Genomic DNA, 7,089 nt, shown 5'->3' on the forward strand with positions numbered 1-7,089 from the left:
GCATGCATGTAGTATGTATATGGTATGTATGTAGCATGTAGTATGTATGTAGCATGCATGTAGTATATATGTGTTATGTATGTGGTATGTATGTAGCATGCATGTAGCATGCATGTAGTATGTATGTAGTATGTATGTAGTATATATGTAGTATGTATGTAGCATGTAGTATGTATGTAGCATGCATGTAGCATGCAGTATGTATGTAGCATGCATGTAGTATATATGTAGTATGTATGTAGCATGTAGTATGTAGCATGCATGTAGTATATATGTAGTATGTAGCATGTAGTATGTATGTAGCATGCATGTAGTATATATGTGTTATGTATGTAGCATGTAGCATGCATGTAGCATGCATGTAGTATGTATGTAGTATATATGTGGTATGTATGTAGCATGCAGTATGTATGTAGCATGCATGTAGTATATATGTAGTATGTATGTTTCATGTAGTATTTATGTAGTATGAATGTAGCATGTATGTAGTATGTAGTATGAATGTAGCATGTATGTAGTATGCATGTTGTATGTATGTAGCATGTAATTTTTTTTTTTTTTTTTTTTTTTTTTACATTTAACACATTAGCCGGATGATGGGACTACTACTGTCCCATCATTGGCTAATGTGTCAATCACTGTCATGGTAGCAGGCATCGCCCGATGGGACTTGTAGTCCCATCGGACGATGCCTGCACAGACCCCCGGAGCCTGCACAGCCCCCCGGCAGGCCGGCACAGCCCCCCGGCAGGCCGGCACAGCCCCCCGGAGCCTGCACAGCCCCCCGGCAGGCCGGCACAGCCCCCCGGAGCCTGCACAGACCACCGGCAGGCCGGCACAGACCACCGGAGCCTGCACAGACCCCCTGGCAGGCCGGCACAGCCCCCCGAAAGGCCCGTACAGACCCCAGAGAGGCTGTACAAGGGCAGGAAAGGGTTTTTCTTATTCCGATACCGGAAGTCCCATAGACTTGAATGGGACTTCCGGTATCGGAATCGGCGATACCGATACTTTTTTAAAGATCAGCCGATACCATCCGATACTATACTTTGAAGTATCGGACGGTATCGCTCAACTCTAATCAGCACCCTTCTTAGTCAAATCAGTCAATGGCTTGGCAATACTAGAAAATTTTGCTATAAATTTCCGATAAAAATTAGCAAAACCCAAAAACTTCTGGAGGGCCTTCAAAGAAGTGGGCTGAACCCAATCGTAAATGGCCTGTACCTTGGCCGGGTCCATTTCAATAGTTGACGGGGACAAAATAAATCCCAAAAAAGAAATCTTCTGTACTCCAAAAAGGCATTTAGATCCTTTGACATACAGGGAATTCTCCCTCAAGATCCGGAACACAGTCCGAATATGTTCCACATGAGAATCCCAATCCTTGGAGAAGATCAAAATATCATCCAGATAGATAATCAAAAATTTATCGACAAATAGAGTTGAGCGAAACGGGTCGAAAAAATTCAAAAGTCGCCGACTTTTGGCAAAGTCGGGTTTCATGAAACGAAACCCGACCCTAGGATGAGGTCGGCCACGAGGTCGGCGACTTACGCGCCAAAGTCGCGTTTCAAAAGTTTGTTTTGCGCTCTTTTTCAGCCAATCAGGATCCACGGACACTGTGGGCAACGTGATGACCTAGGCACGGGTCACCACCATCTTTCAGAAGGGCATGCAAGTGATTGGCTTGCTTTGGTGGGCGTCACAGGGGGTATAAAAGGGCGTGCACGCCGACCGCCATCTTACTTCTGCCGATCTTAGTATAGGGAGAGGTTGCTGCTGATTCTGTAGGGAGAGCGTTAGGCAGGGAAGAAGACAAAAAAACTGCTTCTGCTGCTAGCGATTTGGCCTGCACAACACACAAGTCACTGTGTGTGCAGTGCAAGGGGAGGCTATATTGTGGTGTATCAGTGGTGTTGGTTGTTGGGCTGCCTTTTAAGGCTTCCTGACACGCTGGCATTGCTGTTTACCCACTGCTCCGCAAACTGCTTTTTTAAAAGCAATCCAATCTCCCTTATCCTCTAGTCACTTTTGTCACAGCTGTGCCATCGAGCCTGTCACATAGCGCTCAGATATCAGTGGGCCTCACACAATCCACAAGTGTCCAGTGTCCAAAAGTGTGCGCAGAGATTCAAAATCTCCATTATCCTCTCGTCACTTTGGTCACAGGCAGCTGTGCCATCGAGCGTGTCACATAGCGCTCAGATATCAGTGGGCCTCACACAATCCACAAGTGTCCAGTGTCCAAAAGTGTGCGCAGAGATTCAAAATCTCCATTATCCTCTCGTCACTTTGGTCACAGGCAGCTGTGCCATCGAGCGTGTCACATAGCGCTCAGATATCAGTGGGCCTCACACAATCCACAAGTGTCCAGTGTCCAAAAGTGTGCGCAGAGATTCAAAATCTCCATTATCCTCTCGTCACTTTGGTCACAGGCAGCTGTGCCATCGAGCGTGTCACATAGCGCTCAGATATCAGTGGGCCTCACACAATCCACAAGTGTCCAGTGTCCAAAAGTGTGCGCAGAGATTCAAAATCTCCATTATCCTCTCGTCACTTTGGTCACAGGCAGCTGTGCCATCGAGCGTGTCACATAGCGCTCAGATATCAGTGGGCCTCACACAATCCACAAGTGTCCAGTGTCCAAAAGTGTGCGCAGAGATTCAAAATCTCCATTATCCTCTCGTCACTTTGGTCACAGGCAGCTGTGCCATCGAGCGTGTCACATAGCGCTCAGATATCAGTGGGCCTCACACAATCCACAAGTGTCCAGTGTCCAAAAGTGTGCGCAGAGATTCAAAATCTCCATTATCCTCTCGTCACTTTGGTCACAGGCAGCTGTGCCATCGAGCGTATCACATAGCGCTCAGATATCAGTGGGCCTCACACAATCCACAAGTGTCCAGTGTCCAAAAGTGTGCGCAGAGATTCAAAATCTCCATTATCCTCTCGTCACTTTGGTCACAGGCAGCTGTGCCATCGAGCGTGTCACATAGCGCTCAGATATCAGTGGGCCTCACACAATCCACAAGTGTCCAGTGTCCAAAAGTGTGCGCAGAGATTCAAAATCTCCATTATCCTCTCGTCACTTTGGTCACAGGCAGCTGTGCCATCGAGCCTGTCACATAGCGCTCAGATATCAGTGGGCCTCACACAATCCACAAGTGTCCAGTGTCCAAAAGTGTGCGCAGAGATTCAAAATCTCCATTATCCTCTCGTCACTTTGGTCACAGGCAGCTGTGCCATCGAGCGTGTCACATAGCGCTCAGATATCAGTGGGCCTCACACAATCCACAAGTGTCCAGTGTCCAAAAGTGTGCGCAGAGATTCAAAATCTCCATTATCCTCTCATCACTTTGGTCACAGGCAGCTGTGCCATCGAGCCTGTCACATAGCGCTCAGATATCAGTGGGCCTCACACAGTCCAAAAGTGTCCACTGTCCACAAGTGTGTGCAGAAATTCTAAATCTCCCCTGTCCTATAGACACCTTGTACCTTGTTTTACATTACTATATAGTTTGTTGGATTTTGTCTACATTTCTACCAAAAATGAGGAAGGCTGGTGGAAGAGGCCGTGGAATTGGGCGGGGGTTGGCAGCTGGTAATGATGGTGTTGGTGGTGGATCTGATGGTAGTGGCAAGAGCAAAATAGGACCGAATGCAGGAGGTGCTGACCCTGCGTCATCGTCTGGCTACATAAGGCCTCGAACGCTTAGTTTTCTAGGAGTTGGCAAACCGCTTTTAAAGGCAGAGCATCAGGAAAAAGTTTTGTCTTACATTGCTGACTCAGCCTCCAGCTCTATCGCCTCCTCTTCTTCAGTTGTAAAAAGTAAAAGCACTGAGTCGTCATTGGAGGCTCATGTTCATGAACCACACCTTTCCTTGTGTCCTTCACCCCAACCAAGATTGAAGGATGACGCAGGCCATACTACTGATTACTCCATGGAGCTGTTTTCACATACCATGCCTGGATTATCAAGTGAAATGGTGAATTACCCAGGCCAAGATGAATCTGACATGGAGTGCACTGATGCACAGCCGCTGATGGATGATTCTGCTGGTACATTCACTCAGAGCACTACATTGTCCTTGCAGTGTACAGAGCCAGATTTTGACCCTGATGAGACTCAGGTGCCCCTTCCCGCACACTATACCACCATACACGGTGACACAGAGAAAGGTGCACATGACATAGAAGAGGAGGTGATGGATGACCCAGTTGTTGACCCAGATTGGCATCCATTGGGGGAAGAGGGTGCTGCTTCCAATAGCTCAGATGAGGAGCATCCACAGCAGACATCGACATCGCAACAGCTGTTATCTGGCAGGCCCGGAGCACTCCAAAGACAGGTTCCAAACATCAAAAGAGTTGCTGGACAGCTTGTCCAGAGGGTCAAAAGATCACAGCGTGCTAGGCCGCAAAATGTCTGCCAAAGTAGGAAGAGTGCAGTGTGGCACTTTTTTGAACAAAATCCTCATGATCAGGCCAAGGTTATCTGTAAGAAGTGCGCAAAGACCTTTAGCCGAGGGAAAAATCTGAAAAATTTGAATACCAGTTGCATGCTTAGACATTTAACCAGCATGCACTTGCAAGAGTGGACACAACACCAAACCTCAAGTGCCACATGTGCAACTGATCACAACGAAGGTAGTCAGCAACGCTACATTGTTTCCCCCACTGTAAGCCCACCGGTTAGCACAGCAGCAAATGTTGAGGTGTCGTTGCAAGACCACAGCAGTCAGGGAATCCCACTGTTATATCAACGAAAGACTGATTCTAGGCCATCAGAAAGAACACCAACTCCATCACCATCATCAACCCTCTCTCAGTCCGCCCTGTCCACCGCTACTTCCACCATATGCAGCTCTCAAGTCCAGCTCACCCTCCCAGACACTATGAGTAGGTTAAGAAAGTACTCAGTCTCTCATCCGCGTACACTGGGTTTGAACGCCCACATTGCCAAACTAATCTCGTTTGAGATGATGCCCTTTCGGTTGGTGGAAAGCACAGCTTTCCGCGAACTCATGGCCTATGCAGTACCACGCTATGACCTACCCAGTCGCCACTTCTTCTCTCGCAAAGCCATCCCAGCCCTCCACCATCATGTGAAAGACCGCATTGTCCATGCACTCAAGCAGTCAGTGAGCGGAAAGGTGCACCTCACAACTGATGCATGGTCCAGTCGGCATGGCCAGGGCCGTTACGTGTCCATCACTGCACACTGGGTTAATGTGGTGGATGCAGGGTCCACAGGGGACAGCGGTGGTGGGACAGTGCTGCCTAGCCCACGGTATAGGAAACAGTTGGCTGTAGGCGTTCGACCCTCCTCCTCCTCCTCCTCCAGAAGCGAAAGCTCGTCCACAGAGCGCAGTCGTACGAGCACTCCATCTGCAGCTGCCACTGTTGCACACGATGTGTCCCCCTATCGAGCAGCTAGTGGAAAGCGTCAGCAGGCTGTGTTGCAGATGATGTGTTTGGGCGACAGACACACCGCCGAGGTGCTGGCCGAGTACTTGAAGCGACAAACTGAGTCATGGCTGGGCAGTGTACATCTTGAGGCAGGCAAGGTAGTTAGTGATAACGGCCGTAATTTTGTGGCAGCCATAGCCCTTTCAAAACTCAGCCACATACCTTGCTTGGCTCACACCTTGAACCTGGTGGTGCAGTGCTTCCTCAAAAATTATCCGGAGTTAACAGCCCTGCTCCAGAAGGTGCGAAGACTGTGCGTGCACATCCGCCGGTTGCCTGTACACTCCGTTCGTATGCAGAAGCTGCAGCGATTGCTCCACCTTCCCAACCACCGCCTCATTATCGACATTGCAACAAGGTGGAACTCCACCCTGCACATGGTGGAGCGGCTGTGCGAGCAGAGGCAGGCCATAATGCATTTGTGGGAGGATACACGGCCAGGCACTTTGAGAGCAGACATGGAGTTGACAGGCGTGCAGTGGTCGAAGCTGAAAGACCTTTGTAAAGTCCTTCAGTGTTTTGAGGAATGCACACGGCTGGTAAGCGCAGACGACGCCATCCTAAGCATGAGCATCCCACTTATGCACCTTAAGGAGCAGGCGTCTGCAGCCAATGTTGATGAGGAGGAAGAGGAGGAGGGAATCCTTGATGACATTCAGCCATTGTCTGCTCAGGGACCTCTCCTGGACGAGGTGGAGGAAGAAGAGGAGGAGGAGGAGGAGGATGATGGGGATGATTACTTAGGGGAGGAGGATGCATCTCGTGGGGCAAGTGAAAATGTTGGCGTGGCAAGGTCTGGTACAGGGTTTGTGCGTGACTGGAGGGATGTGGATTTGCCATAAAGTGCTCCTCCACCCAGCACTCGCAGTGCATCATTGACACCGGGAACATTGGCCCACATGTCAGATTATGCCTTGCGGATCCTAAAAAGGGACCCCCGCATTGCCAAAATGATGAACGATGACGACTACTGGTTGGCCAGCATCCTGGATCCACCCTATAAAGGCAAATTACAAAACATCATGCCACAGGAGAACCTTGACCTAATATTGGCTAATAAACAAGCAACTCTGGTAAATCGGTTGCTTGAGGCATTCCCAGCACACAGCAGCGGTGATGGTTCTCACACGAGCCGTACGGGCCGGGGGCAGCTTGGCAGAGGTGTTCGTGGTGCACACAGCAGAAGTGGCGTTGGAGACAGGGGTTTCATGACAATGTTGTGGACTGATTTTTTAAATACCGCTCACACAACTGGTAATACTACATCGATGGAAAGTGACAGGAGACAGCAGTTGTCAACTATGGTTACAAACTACTTTTCCTCCCATATCGATGTTCTCCCACACAGGTCATTCCCCTTTGACTATTGGGCCGCTAAACTGGACACCTGGCCTGAATTGGCCCAATATGCCTTACAGGAGCTCGCTTGCCCAGCTGCAAGTGTGCTATCGGAAAGAGTCTTCAGTGCAGCTGGATCAATCCTGACACAAAAAAAGGACCCGTCTATCAACCCAAAATGTGGATGATCTAACCTTCATTAAAATGAACCACGCATGGGTTTCCAAGGATTTTGTCCCACCTTCCCCTGATGACACATAGGGTGACAGAAAAATGGC

The sequence above is a fragment of the Dendrobates tinctorius genome, unplaced genomic scaffold, assembly GCF_039654945.1.
Source record: "Dendrobates tinctorius isolate UK_male_01 unplaced genomic scaffold, ASM3965494v1 ptg000151l, whole genome shotgun sequence".
In the NCBI taxonomy this organism is placed as follows: domain Eukaryota; kingdom Metazoa; phylum Chordata; class Amphibia; order Anura; family Dendrobatidae; genus Dendrobates; species Dendrobates tinctorius.